The sequence below is a fragment of the Struthio camelus genome, chromosome 1 (genome assembly GCF_040807025.1).
Source record: "Struthio camelus isolate bStrCam1 chromosome 1, bStrCam1.hap1, whole genome shotgun sequence".
Classification (NCBI taxonomy): domain Eukaryota; kingdom Metazoa; phylum Chordata; class Aves; order Struthioniformes; family Struthionidae; genus Struthio; species Struthio camelus.
The window spans coordinates 221,770,993-221,785,145 of NC_090942.1; the positions used below are offsets into that span (position 1 = coordinate 221,770,993).

The window sequence follows — 14,153 nt, forward strand, 5'->3', positions numbered from 1 at the left end:
CCAAGGCGGCCAATGGGATCCTGGGCTGCATTAGGCAGAGTGTTGCCAGCAGGTCGAGGGAGGTGATCCTGCCCCTCTCCTCAGCCCTGGGGAGGCCTCACCTGGAGTAGTGTCCTGGGCTCCCCAGTCCAAGAGAGCCATGGCACTACTGGAGGGAGTCCAGCAAAGGGCTACAAAGACGATGAGGGGACTGGAGCATTTCTCCCTATTCTGGGATTGTTTAGCCTGGAGAAGAGAAGACTCAGGGGAACCTGAATGTATATATACACTTGACAGATGGGATTAGAGAAGATGAAGCCACACTCTTCTCAGTGGTACTCAGTGAAAAGACAAGAGGCAATGGGCACAAACTGAAATATAGGAAATTCTGCTTAACATAAGAAAAAACCTCTTACTTTTTACCTCTTACTGGGTGGTCAAACACTGGAGCAGGTTGCCCAGAAAGGTTACCATGTCTCCATCCTTGGCATATTCAAACCCTGACTGGACACTGTCCTGAGCAATCTGCTGTAGTTGACCCTGCTCTGAGCAAGAGGGCTGGACTAGATGATCTCTAGATGTCCTTTCCAGCCTCAACTATTCTGTGGTCCCTGTGATACTGTCCTGGCAAAGCTACCGTAGCAGCATGCAGTAATTAGGAAAACAGCTTCCACGCTGTGCAGTTCAAAGTATGTCCTTGCAGTTCAAAGTATGATTTTAGTTCAGAGAACATTAACTTTAGATAGAGAAAAAAAGCACATTCAACAACTTGTAACAAGTTAGCACAAGTGGGAGTTCTTTCTGCACCTCAGGTGTTTCCACTGCATTCATTTCTAGAATCAGTGCTGCTCTTGCTCCACCCAAGGTATCTCATATATGTTAGCAATGGTAAGAGCCTGTACTGAGGAAAAAGCACAAACTAGCAGTGATAAAGCGAATAAACTGACAGGCATATGGAAAGGCAACTTTGGGACCTATCACAATTATACCAAAGATGCTAAATTAAAAGCGTCTCACTCCAAATTCAGAAGGTGGAGAGCGCTACATAGGAATGATCCAAACAGCACATGGGACTGATTTTAACAAGATGTTCAATATATGCATTTAAGATCTAAAGTAACAAAGAAGATTCTCAAGTCTTAAAAGCTTACGTGTCTTTTGCAACTTTAATGCTTTTCCATTTAATCTCAAAGCACAGTGACAAATGCAAAGGTTTTCTGTTTGTTTTTGATTCCCTTAAGTCATCTGTGTTCCCCCTCATAGGAAAACACTGAGATGCAAATCAGCTGACAAGTGTTACCCAGCAGCAAGAACAGAGGCAATCCTGTAGCAAGTTCCAAAACATACACATGCATTACATTTTCAGACACTTAGCTTATCTCCCCCTCACCTCCTATTTCATGGCATGTTGCTTTGGACAAAAGTATTATTCTTCTCCTTGTGATACTACAATGACAGAACAATTTCTTCCACAGTGAGCTACTACAAGATCATACTTATAGGCAACAAAGCACACTCGAGGCTTATGTTCACACTAATACCCCTAAGACCCAAGCTGTCCAGTCCCAGAGAGTTTTTCATTTCTGTTTCTCCTGGGAGCCAGTAAAAACATTCATGGAGGTGGTTACAAGGCACTTATAGTCAGCTCCAAGTAATTTCATTTCAGTAGAGCTTGGAATAAAAATGGCAACTAATCTGCCTCCACCTTACCCCTTCCCATCTCCCCTGCTTGTGGGGTTCCTAAGAACAGGTATCTTCTCTCTACCTGGAATCTGAACCCCAACAAGCAGCATCAGCTGCTTTATTTCACCCTATCCCCTGATTACTGCCACACTTCCTAAGCACAGGTCAAGTGCTGGATGAAGAACAATCCTGCTTAAACTCTAGGAGACCAGCACGGAAATCAGAAGGCAATGCATATTAACAACTACTCAAGAAAGTCCCTTTTTCTACTGAGGCACCCAACAGTTAACGGCTATTTCTTCACATGAAATCCTGTGTGTAACACAGGATGCCACTAAACACTAAGCACTTTTAAAAACAAAGAACCGTTGGCTGTTGAAGTATACTAGCTAAGCTTAGTTTCAGTTTTACACACAAGGAGGTTTTGCTGATGGGCAATAAGTAAGCAAACACGTTAGGGCAGTGAGTAAGCAAACACATGTTAGTACGTTAGGGCAGTAAGTAAGCAAACACATGTTAGTACGGCAAGGCTTAAAGTTTTGCTCATCTACATGACCAAACGTATTGGCTCCCAAGAAACTCAGGTGGGAGAGAGACACCAAATCAAAACTTACACTCAAGCATCAGAGTAAGAGGAAGACTAATTTCCTTGTAAAATGCCCACGAGAAAGGGAGTAGAAAAAGGTAAGAGCCTTGCCTAAAAGAGGAGTGGTTAAGAGGAGCGTCAACATCAGGTCTACAGTGTAAACGAACACTGATGTGAAAGTTTCTAGAGTCCTAAGTCTCATTAAAGCCTCCCAAAAGACCCATGAAAAGGAAAAGGCAAGACCAAGCTTACAATACTTTGTTCACAGTAACTCTGAGATGGAAACTAATCCCAAGGCAGCCTTTTAAATAAAAAGCAGGGCAGACTCTCTGGCCAAGTTAAAAACACAGAACCAGCACCCTGCCATCAAGACGCACTTACATTTTGAATTCTTTGAGGATCTTGCAACACTTCACAAGTTTTAAAATAAGTCATCAGTTTGAATATTTGCACAAAGAAATACCATTCTGAAACATATTAGATTTACAGGTACCCACATACACCATCAACAGAACTCTTAAGCAGCTTTAATACAATTTTTTTCCAACATGGCATTCAGTCAAGCAGCATACATCTTAGACATAAGAAACATGCAGCTATATGCCTAAGAAACTTAAAAAGTGAAAGTATAATCTTACTACAGTAGATCACATTAAGGGTACAAAGAACACAGGACAAGGGTCACCTCAGGTTTAAAAGTCTTTTAAAAAAAAAAAAGAAAAAACCAAAAATGCATTTATTTCCAGTCAACGTAGACAACTAATTGATGCCGATTACCACTACTTTCACTGCAGCTAAGCTAAACCAAGGCACATTTCCATTTTCAGTTCAAGATGTATTCTTGCTCACATCTGAAAACTTTTGTGCTCTAGGGGCAGTACAGGATCTGCAGATAGGAGTGTCAATACGCATTTTTACCAGCTGCATCTGTCCAGGGAATTGAAGCCATTTATTCTGGAAGTAAATTCTATGGTTCTAAGGCAGGCCTCTGCAGTAACCTCATCTCAAAGGTGCAGAGTACCCTATTAGACCTCCAGTTGTTGCTCCATGTTGCTGTAACTACCTGTTTATTCACAGACACAAGCAGATCTTCTTATACTCATAAAGCTACAGGCACAATGAAACCTAAACTTACCTTTGAGACCATGCAGTATAACTACAGCTCAGTTACAGGGTCGTGCAATACTTCCCTCTAAACTTCATCCCTCTCCTGGGGGTAAGAAGAACGTCTAAACTGCTTTGCAAAGTTCATTTCAGCTTTATTTTCTATGATTCAAGGCATGATGGAGACGACTCTGCATTTGTGCTGTTGAAAGCAAGTTTGAGAAATTCCAGGGGTAGACGGTAAAGAGAAAAAAATTGCAAGCATTTTTCTTTTCCATAATTGCAGTTCATGGTGAGAGTCCTACAGTTGGATAAACCAGTTTTTGGTTTCTTTTAAAGTAGTAATGGTTACTTTTGGTGGAAGGGGAATTATCTTGCCCTGTGGAGAAGTCTTTGTTTCTCCCCCCTCCCATCCTCTTACTGAACTCTGAACATATGGACTAAACCAAGGGGTTTTGTTAAAACAGCACAGTCAGAAAGTTTGTTATTAAGCAGTTCTGGAGACACTGTAGTAACAGTGATGTATTTAAAAAGTCCAGAAAACAACAACAAAACACAGACTACAAGAAAAGGTCTTTTAAGGCTTGCTTATGTCTCCCACAGCTATTGATTCTGGACCAGACTAGAGGTCTGTTCAGCTTCATAAGCATTCAATCTTCACAAGAATTCAATCTTGGAAAAAATAGCTAAAACTGATCAGTCTAATTTATGCTTTAAGCATTAGGAACACCATTCTTACAACTCAAATAATGAAACCGTCAATCATTCTACCCTAACCACTAAGAATTTCTCTTCACTCACCTACCTTTTTGAGCTGACCTTAGATAAGTACTTACCAGCCATTAAGATCTCAATTTTATATCGTCCTGTATGAATATGCTGTTCTCACAGTAACTTAAATGTTTAATGAACTTGTACATCACCACAGAACTCTCAGTTCAGTCAGATGTTAAATGTTAAGAAAAGCTGATAGGATTCCTATCCCATGCCTTTATTTCAGACCACAAGTATCTCTTCTGAATTCAAGTCCAAATATCTTTACAATTGAGTTTTGTGATTTATGAACTCCTCTGTCTGTATCCAGAAAAATCACATAGGTACCAATATATTAGTGGCTGATTTTTATTGTCTGTCACCACCTGTCTTTAATACAAACTATTTCAAACATTTAAGAAATTGTTTCTTCTAACTGCTTTCACCTGCCTCTACTTTAGCATTACATCATATGTTTTAGAGCTTTTATCTACTTCAGTGAACAGAGTAGAGCCTATCCTGATCAGTAGTCATCAGCATGGATTCACCAAAGGGCAAAATCATGCTTACCCAACATGATAGCCTTCTCTGATGGAATGACTGGCTGGGTAGATGAGAGCAGAGGAACAGATGCTGTCTACCTGGACTTCAGCAAGGCTTTGGACACTCTCTCCCATCACATCCTCATAGGTAAGCTCAGGAAGCGCGGGCTGGATGAGTGGACAGTGAGGCAGATTGAGAACTAGCTGCATGGCAGAGCTCAGAGGGTTGTGGTCAGTGGCGGAAAGTCTAGTGGGAGGCCTGTAGCTAGCAGTGTCCCCCCCAGGGGGCAGTACTGGCTCGTCTTGTTCAACGTATTCATCCATGACCTGGAGGAAGGCACAGAGTGCACCCTCAGCAAGTTTGCTGATGATACTAAACTGGAAGGAGTGGCTGACACACCAGAGGGCTGTGCTGCCATTCCGAGGGACCTGGACGGGCTGGAGAGCTGGGCAGAGAGGAACCTCAGGAAGTTCAACAAAGGCAAGGGCAAGGTCCTGCACCTGGGCAGGAATAACCCCGGGCACCAGGACAGGCTGGGCATTGACCTGCTGGGAAGCAGCTCTGCAGAGAAGGACCTGGGAGTCCTGGTGGACAACAAGTTGAGCATGAGCCAGCAATGTGCCCTTGGGGCCAAGAAGGCCAAGGGGATCCTGGGCTGCATTAGGCAGAGTGTTGCCAGCAGGTCAAGGGAGGTGATCCTGCCCCTCTCCTCAGCCCTGGGGAGGCCTCACCTGGAGTACTGTGTCCAATTCTGGGCTCCCCACTACAAGAGAGACATGGCGCTACTGGAGAGAGTCCAGTGGAGGGCTACACAGATGATGAGGGCACTGGAGCACCTTTCCTATGAGGAAAGGCTGAGGGAGCTGGGCCTGTTTAGCCTGGAGGAAGAGAAGACTAAGGGGGGGGGGGGGAATCATCAATGTGTACAAGTATCTGAAGTGGAGGGTGTCAAGAGGATGGGGCCAGACTCTTCTCCGTGGTGCCCAGCGACAGGACAAGAGGCAATGGGTACAAACTGAAACTCAGGCAGGTCTGTCTGAATATGAGCAGAAACTTTCCTGAGGGGGTGACAGAGCACGGGAACAGGTTGCCCAGAGAGGTAGTGGAGTCTCCTTCCCTGGAGATATTCAAAACCCGTCTGGACATGATCCTGAGAAATATGCTCTAGAGGACCCTGCTTCCAACCTTGGCCATTCTGTGATTCTGTGATCAGAGACATAAGCTTGACAAAAGCAAGGTATTTATCAGTTTAAGATGAACAATTTTTGTCTTTAAAGATTGTTACTGGATGTTTCTTAGCATTGAATAACTATTGAACCTTCACTTTCGTAAGTATTATGAATGTTTTTGAAGTTGTAGTTCTGGTGGCAGAATGAGCAGACTTACTGGTCTTTTTATCTTCTCCAACAGCAACTTCAGCTAATCCACATGAGACAAACCTGAACATACCCTGAGGATAAGCTTTTGGAACACAATGAAAAGCCTGTGTCCAATTAACTAGAAAGATGCTGAATGCATGTCATTGATAACATTTATTTACCCATACGTTAACCAAACATCAGAAAGGCAGTTTATCAAGCATATGATGCCAATACCACTTGACTTTTCACATCATATGTACTGCACCTTTAACTACTTCCTGTCTGAATGTATCTACTGAATTTGTCACCAAACATAAGCTTGACATGCCTTTTTTCCTTCACTTCTTATTTTCATAGACAGTAAGCAGAATGGCTGCAGTGAGATGAGTGTACGGCAGATTTGGCAGAACACAGCTGAAACCCAATTATTCACTATTATATAGATAAAGAACTGATGTAATTTCTGTAACTATAACAGTCGCTGGTATGATAGTAGAGAATCATCCATCACATCTAGGGAACCACTGTCTCACACAACAGTACCAAAAAATTGGACAGTTTCGGAAATGAAGAATTTCAGGCTTAAACCCATTGATAGGACACCCTGTATGGGGACAGAACTAAATAGCCCAAACTAGATAAGATAATGCCCTGAAAAAAATCACAAGTTCTTGCTTGATATGACTCTGAAGTATGAGGACTGTATAAGAACTAGGTTTAAGTGTTTGCTGAAGCTATTTCAACCTCACCCCTTTTGGGGTGGACAGAGAGGAAGGAGCTAGTGTTTTCCCTTCAACCCAACCACATCCTGTTTGCTCACTGTAAAGGAATGTTGTATAAAGAGGCAAAAGCTTGCATTATTTCAGTGCTAGGACTTTTCTCAGGGCTCAGAAACTGAGCCTTGAAAGCCTAAAGTGAGAAGGGCTACCGTTCTCCAGTAAGCTCACTGGAGATCCGTATTCCCCAGAACACTTCCTGACGCAAATATTAGGAAAAATAGGCTGCTCAAGAGCCCCAGACACCACAGTAGCCAGTGCTTCAGCCTCCTGTCAGTCAACCAGAAGGCCATGGTGCAAGAAGCCTTGGCTGCACAGCTGAAGCATTTGCAGTGCTCCCGTGGCAAGATAAAGCGCCAAAACTGACCAGATGACAGTTTCAAAACCTATTTCCTTCCCAGATAAGCTGCGCTGAGGTTGTAGCGGCTTCAGAGCAGAGACCGGCACAGGTCTTAAGTAACATACCCAAGCAGCTGAGTCTTTGTTGGAAGGAGCACACCTCAAACTCAGCAGTAAGAAACTGCCTTCAACATCAGATTTCTTAATTACAGAGATGCAACACAGAGCACTGCAGATCCTTTTTATACCAGGCGACCAGTTGATGGTGGAGGCCACAAAACTGACCTTACAGTACTACTAGCCTACAAGGAACAGTTAGCTAGTCTACAAATGATCAAGATTTAAGAAGCGTTGAACAAAAACATAAGATCCCCATCCGGCATGCAAAGCTGAAATCAAACAAAATTGCAGGGGGTAGGGGGAAGAAAGTTTGAGACGTGTACAGTTTGCTTTGCTAGATATGAAATTAAAACATGGATATGAATCACAAATCAGTGACTTCAGTTTTGATTTCTATATGGTTTCAGTTTCTGCTTGAGAAAAAAGCTAAACTCTTAAAACAAACGTGGTGACAAAAATACAAACTGCCAAGGGAAAAAAAAAAAAACATATCTTCATGCAAACTTTATATAATATAAAGATAATTAGTTTACTGGAAAACTAAAACACAATGGCAGTTTAACTTTATGAAGCATATTTCCAAAATGCCTATCTGAATAGCTCAACAATAAGATAATCAAAAGCAGAGGTACTGCCATCTTTCTACTCAGTGTAACTGTTGCAACCTTGCTCTCGGAGAATGTACAATAGCTTCAATATGTATAGGCTGCATACAGAAAAAGAAACCATTCAAAGACCCAGACTATGAAAGTCAGATAGTTCTCAATAAGACAGTCACTAATTTATTTGAAAAAGAACATTCTACTAGTTCAGCAAATAACACTTTCGGACACTTAAAAAAGCACAGTTAGCAAACTCTGGAACAAGTGATATTGATGGTTTTCTGCAGATTGTGCATATCCACGAATTCAAGCTTGAATTTGAGGCTTGCTACATACATGCTGTGATGGATATCACAATGCAAGTACTATCTGTAAGGACAAAGCAGACAACTTTGCTATCAGAACTTTAAATCTTCCTGCCATTGAAGGATCATTTTTAACTAGAAGACGCTTTATACAGGTCAAGTCCCCCCTTACTGAAAAATGAAGTAATGTTTTGAAAAATAATCTCATCAGGAGTATAGTGTTCCAATGGGAGTAAGGCAGGCTAGCATTTCTTCACAGAAACATTTCTCAGCTGTAAATGTCCGGGATCAGTGGCCTCTTCTACTGCAATAAACAAGCTCAGCTTTTCTCAGATTGGCCAGGAGCATGCAAAAACTGCTGGCTTACAGACCTGTGGTTCTGGGAGTAGTAACTAAATTTATTAAAGGACATTTTAGTTTTTAATCCATGCACAGTAATATTTGCCAACCCAATGAAGGTAAAAAGCATTGATGATTTCTGTGATCAAAAACAAAATAAGCCTGCTTTCTAGATAAATATCCTCAAGAATGCGGAACATAAAAACATAGTTCAAGATAAGTTCACGGCAAAAAGCATTCTTTAAGCAATATAGTTGGACACTGAGCACGCACTCAATCTACCACAAAGAATCAGCTTTGCTTTGACAGCTATTAGGTTCCTCAACAAAGCATCTCCCTCCATCTGATTTAAGTTTGCCAAAATTTCTTCCCAAAGCTGCCATTTTATCATCTCAGACAGAGTACCAAACATGATTAAAGATTTCTCTCTCTGGTTGAGAGATGTTAGTATGTCAGTGCAAAGTTACTCTTCACTTGCTTAGCGCCATGATTTTTCAGAGTGGGAGCAGATAAGTCATTTGCAACAAAGCAGACGCAAAGCAGTCCCCATCTCCAGTTGTGACAGGTCTACTACAGCTCTGATATTCAGATTGCATGTTCCTTGAAACAGGAGCTGGAACACAGAGAGGACAACTTTTCGATTAAGCTCATTCACTAAGTAGTTTCTAAACACTCCAAAGTAACCCATATGCCTGCTCAGCAACACTTAGCTCCCTTCATTTGCAAATCCAGTTTTTCACACTTAGAAGAAATGGAAGAAAAGAACCGGTTTTGATACAAGCTTTATTTTAATCATGCTATGAATATGCCAGTTTTTATGCACTTTGTGAAATATATGCACTGTACAATTGAAACGTGCCTTTTCAGTGCAAATGAGCATCCCGAATGCAACACCAGCATATTTAATGTGCTGCTTAAACATGTGCAGATTAGAAGTACACCTGTCCTGACCTACTCTCAACTTTTCCATCTCCTCTGAAATTTGGCCCCTTAAACTAATTAAAAACATCCCAAACTAGGGTAAACCTATCTCTGCTGGTTTGAATTCAAGGGTCAATCAACAAGCAATGTAAATATGTTTAACGTTTACCACATATCTCACAGTGCTGCAGCTCTTTGGCCCAGCACTTGCATGTTGGATTTAGCTGAACAGAAGTTGTCATAAGACAAATCCATTCATAATTTAACATCACTGAGGAAGCCAAGAGTACTCTGAAAATCCGACAAGAGCATCTGTGTTTCACATTTGATGCACTCTTCAGTTGCAGGAGACTGCCTCATCCAGTGAAAGATGACTCGATTTTTATTATTCATACCTTTGTCACTTCCCACTTACCCCAGCTTTTGGCATGGAGAGAATTACTGCTCGTTCAGAGTGCTGCAGTGCCTCTGTGAGATGAGAGGTTGGACCTGATCTGGAATCAGGGTCTGAGTGCAAGTCCTACCCCAGCAGCTCTCCGTGATCATGGCTCGTAATAGCTAACTTTGGAACACCTATCTAAACATCAATATGAAAACTGACTGAATTAAAATCCTCTGGCACAATTTAAGTTTACAGTAATGGTAAAGCTGAGCGTCAGAAGAAGGCAGCTTGAGGTACAATTCATCACAGACATCATTTCTGGAGAATTACTTCTAGATCAGACTTACCGCCTTTGACTGCAAACACAGCATATAATTTTGATCCTGCTTTCTATGGGAACAGTGGACCAGACAGCTATTAGTGAACGCAACAGATGTTTCCCATATTTAATGGCAACAAAAGGTGTTCAGGCAGGACAAGTATTAGCATAATTTACGAAACCACTTGGAACAGAAGTAATTCCAACTAGGCAAGTAAACTAATCATGAAACTACTTACTATTTCCAGCTATGATATTCCTGCTCTTAGAGTGATTTTATCAAAAACATAAGTAGCTTGCACAGATTTTTTTTTGAAATTATCAAGCACTTCAGCTGTTGCTCAGTGTTACTTTATATTGTAATTCAAGCTCTTACAGCTATTCATCCAGGAAAAAAAAAAATCATTAACTGTCCTTAACATTTTATTTTTCTGAAGTTCAATTTCAGTTACGAGACAAGAGGTCTGACAATGACAGTGATTTCTCAGTGCCCGATGACAAAGCCAAGTCCTTCGGGCAAGATGCAAATGACAGCATGCTTAACTTCATGTCTCCTGGTTGGTTCCTAAGTTATATAAACCACAGAATATAACTGCAAAAAGGTTAGAATGCCTTCGAATACAGTTGTCTCCAATGCCATCACAGCTGTTTGTGAATCCCTAAGCCTGATGGTGGCTGTATAGGCCAAGCAGAGTGGAAGAAAAGACCTTAAAACTTCTAAAACCACAAGAAGTCCAAGAAATCCTTAGAGTAGGTTACTATTATCTTAGGTCAGCTAATGCCAAAAACAGGAGAAAGACAAACTGGAGAAATTACTGACCCATAAGACCGTAAGACTAGCTCGTTCCAAGTGATCTTTCCACCTAGAAACATGTCTCTAACCACAATTATCGGAGAAGGTACAGGCAACAACACACAACATAGCAAGGCTCAATCAGCCCTTCCCCAAGTACACCTCCTCCAGCTCCCGGCATCAACATGAGGCTTTGGGGCTTTCTTAGGTTACACGTATACATGGATACAACTTTTGAGAGTTTTTTCTCCCATTACTGTCTAAGGTTTGGGTTTTCCTTGGGTTTTGTTTTGTTTTTTTAAAGCTTATACATATTTGACTTTTGCAACACTAGGTGGCAACAAGTTCAACATCTGAACATATCGTGCATAAAAAAATAGCACCTCTTTTTGAAATTAGATGATTCCAAGTTACTGGAGCACATATGAGCATCTGTGCTTGAGAAAACCAGAATGTTTTCCTTCTGTCTTTTTAATGCAAAACCCCTATTAAACATGTACTCTACCCCTTTATTTTTTCCCAACCTGAAGTATTGACTTCATATTGACCATTCCTTTTCACTACTGTTACTTTTCTAATCCTCCCTTAACATGTTTTGGTAGGAAGTGGACACAAGCATGGGTCAGGCCAGACTTCACGCAGTACTCAATATCTACTTACTACCACTACAAAGAAACAACGTTAGTGAAATTATTTCTTGAGGCCATTCTCCCTTCCAAATTACTTATTACCCAGATCTATAGCAGGAGGGAAGTTCCTTGATACTTACTTTTTTTTTTTTTTTTTTTTTAAGATACAGTATGAAATAGCATGCAAAAATTCAACAGAAGCAATTGCTCTAAACATGCATTTTACTTGTCTAGATATAAATAAGTACTAAAAAGGTGATTAAACCCTCTGAAGAACATTTTCTTAGGAAAGTATACATAGTTGCAAGCTGTCTAATGCAGTTTGACGAAACTACTATTCTATTCTTAAAAGATTCACCTGGCAGGTTGCAGAAGTGTTATGTGAAACTTCAATTCTAAACATTGCAACTGAGCATAGCTTTGAGTCAACACATTAAAATGCACAGGGAGACTGATACTATTCCAAAAGATTCAGTAGCTTCCACCTCGCAAAAAGTGGGCTTTTACTTGGCACAACCTGCAGCTTATATCAGCATTTAAATAAAAGACCTCATGTAAAGACTACCTACAAATATTACAATGGCAATGCTAACACAAGTGATTAATTACACAACTAGTTACAGACTTAATATTCCTTATTTTGCTGTGAACTGGAAGCTGTCCTCTTTAACAACCTGGAAACAAACTAATACAAGAATTCAATGCAAGGCATGAAAGAATGCCAGGAACATATCATATATGGTTTTTAATTGCTTGCTTTGTTTACAAGAACGGAATAAAGCACTATGCTTCTGTTTCTCAAGAACAGTGCCAAGGAATTTAGGTGGTTTATTCAGCAAGCATGTTTGTTTGACACTGGAGCAAAAAGCATATGCTACTTTGCCAAGCAACATAAGTTCTGGAGTTATACATCCATCATTTGCATCAGATTCTTTCAGACTCAAACTTCTAGTAGAATGGTACTCTTTCCTCTTAAAGACATGATGCACCCTGGAAATGCTGAAAGGCAGCACTGGAGAAACACATTAATGAGATTCTTATGAAAATGATACTCTTGCCTTACCTTGGTAGTTCAGAAAGTCATAAAAGCAGATTTATGGGAGAATACTTACAGCCTTTTAATAGTGCCAAAAAGTTTTTATGAAATAAGACGGGAACAGTTATTGAACAGACTACAAACACTAAGGTTCCTGCTCGCTGTATGTTGTATGTTACTGTCAGATATTTTCTATCTCATTCTTTTTTAGTTTTGGAGCCAGACACTAGCGATAAGTTCTCACCAGAGCCTCCTACTTCTTTTATAGACTCTAATTGCAATAGAATAGTAATAACAGCACACAGAATGGAATACTTCGACTAAAACTTTGAGACTTAGTGGCCCAGATCAGCCAAGTAAACAAATCTGAAGTGCACAAAGTATTTCCAAACAGAACTTGAAAGGTGTTCGTATTATTCATGCAGAAAAAAGCTCTGAAAATAAAGCGGCTTATAATAAGGGCTTTAAAAAAATACAGCACAGCAACGTGAATGATGATTAAGTAATATTTCTATGTAGCAGAACATTCAAATCAAACATATACTTAAACTATTTGAGTGAAAAACATCAGCTAATCCTCCGATGCACAATTTTTAGAAGCTCTTAACATGGATGTCAGAGAAGTAAACTTGTAGTCCAGAAAAAAGTATGAAGCCAAGAAAAATGTTTAACTTAATAACCACAATGCCATGTATTATAATAAAGACTGAATATGGCGAAAGCCTCACTGTAATTATTCAATAGTTCACATTGGAGTTAGAAAAGCTGTTTAAGAACAAGTTACTGAAATAAAGAATTTTAATAATACATATTAATTGTTCAATTCAGTTAGGAGCAGACAAGTAACATGAGCTATTAGTTTAGAAAGAAAACTACTAGTAAAGACATTTGAGCTTTTCTATAGCAACTGAAGTCCTTTGGGAGTTTGTAGGACTGACTCTCCAGTACCTGGGAAGAGAATATCTCAGGCAGGAGCTAATCCTGAAGAAAATCTTGCAGAACACAGGTAAACGGCCCAATAGGGACTAATATACTTAGCTAAACTCTCCCTTTTTCAGAAATGTATTGCGAAATAAAGTATTAAGTCATGAGGGCTTGGAAAGCTACAGTCTGTAGGACTAGACCTTCCAATCTGTCTCAGACAACAGGAAATTGGTTTAATCTTTATACACCCACACACAGGCAGTTCTATTCCTCAGAAATTTCTTTTCCAGATATAAATGTTCTAGTTTGCTACCCTCCTGAAAGTCATGCACAGGAAGGAGGATGATCACATGCTTAGAGCTCTGAAGTGAAGCAAAACAGACTGATATTCTATTAAATTACTCAGGGAGTGTTTGGACAAGTTATTAAAGTGGTATCAAAACTCATTTGCAAGACAGCGATTGTAGTCCATATTTCATCATGTCTAAACAGCAAGATCGCAGTGATAGTTTTAACTCTGAGGGGAAATTCCCTGTCCAGTCCTGCTCAAAGTCACTGAACTTCAAACAGGCACTTCTAAAGACCCAAATTCTCTCAACTAGGCACAGCATGAAAAGACCCTTTCATCTGGACCGGGACTATTAGGAAATACCGTTAAA

At 40.4% G+C, this 14,153-nt stretch overlaps 1 protein-coding gene across 1 annotated transcript in view; it reads right to left on the bottom strand.

Annotated features, from left to right (window-relative positions):
• The window catches only part of UVRAG (UV radiation resistance associated), a 97,879-nt gene that overhangs the window by 33,468 nt on the left and 50,258 nt on the right, over positions 1–14,153 (bottom strand). The gene's annotated exons all lie outside the window — the stretch shown is intronic.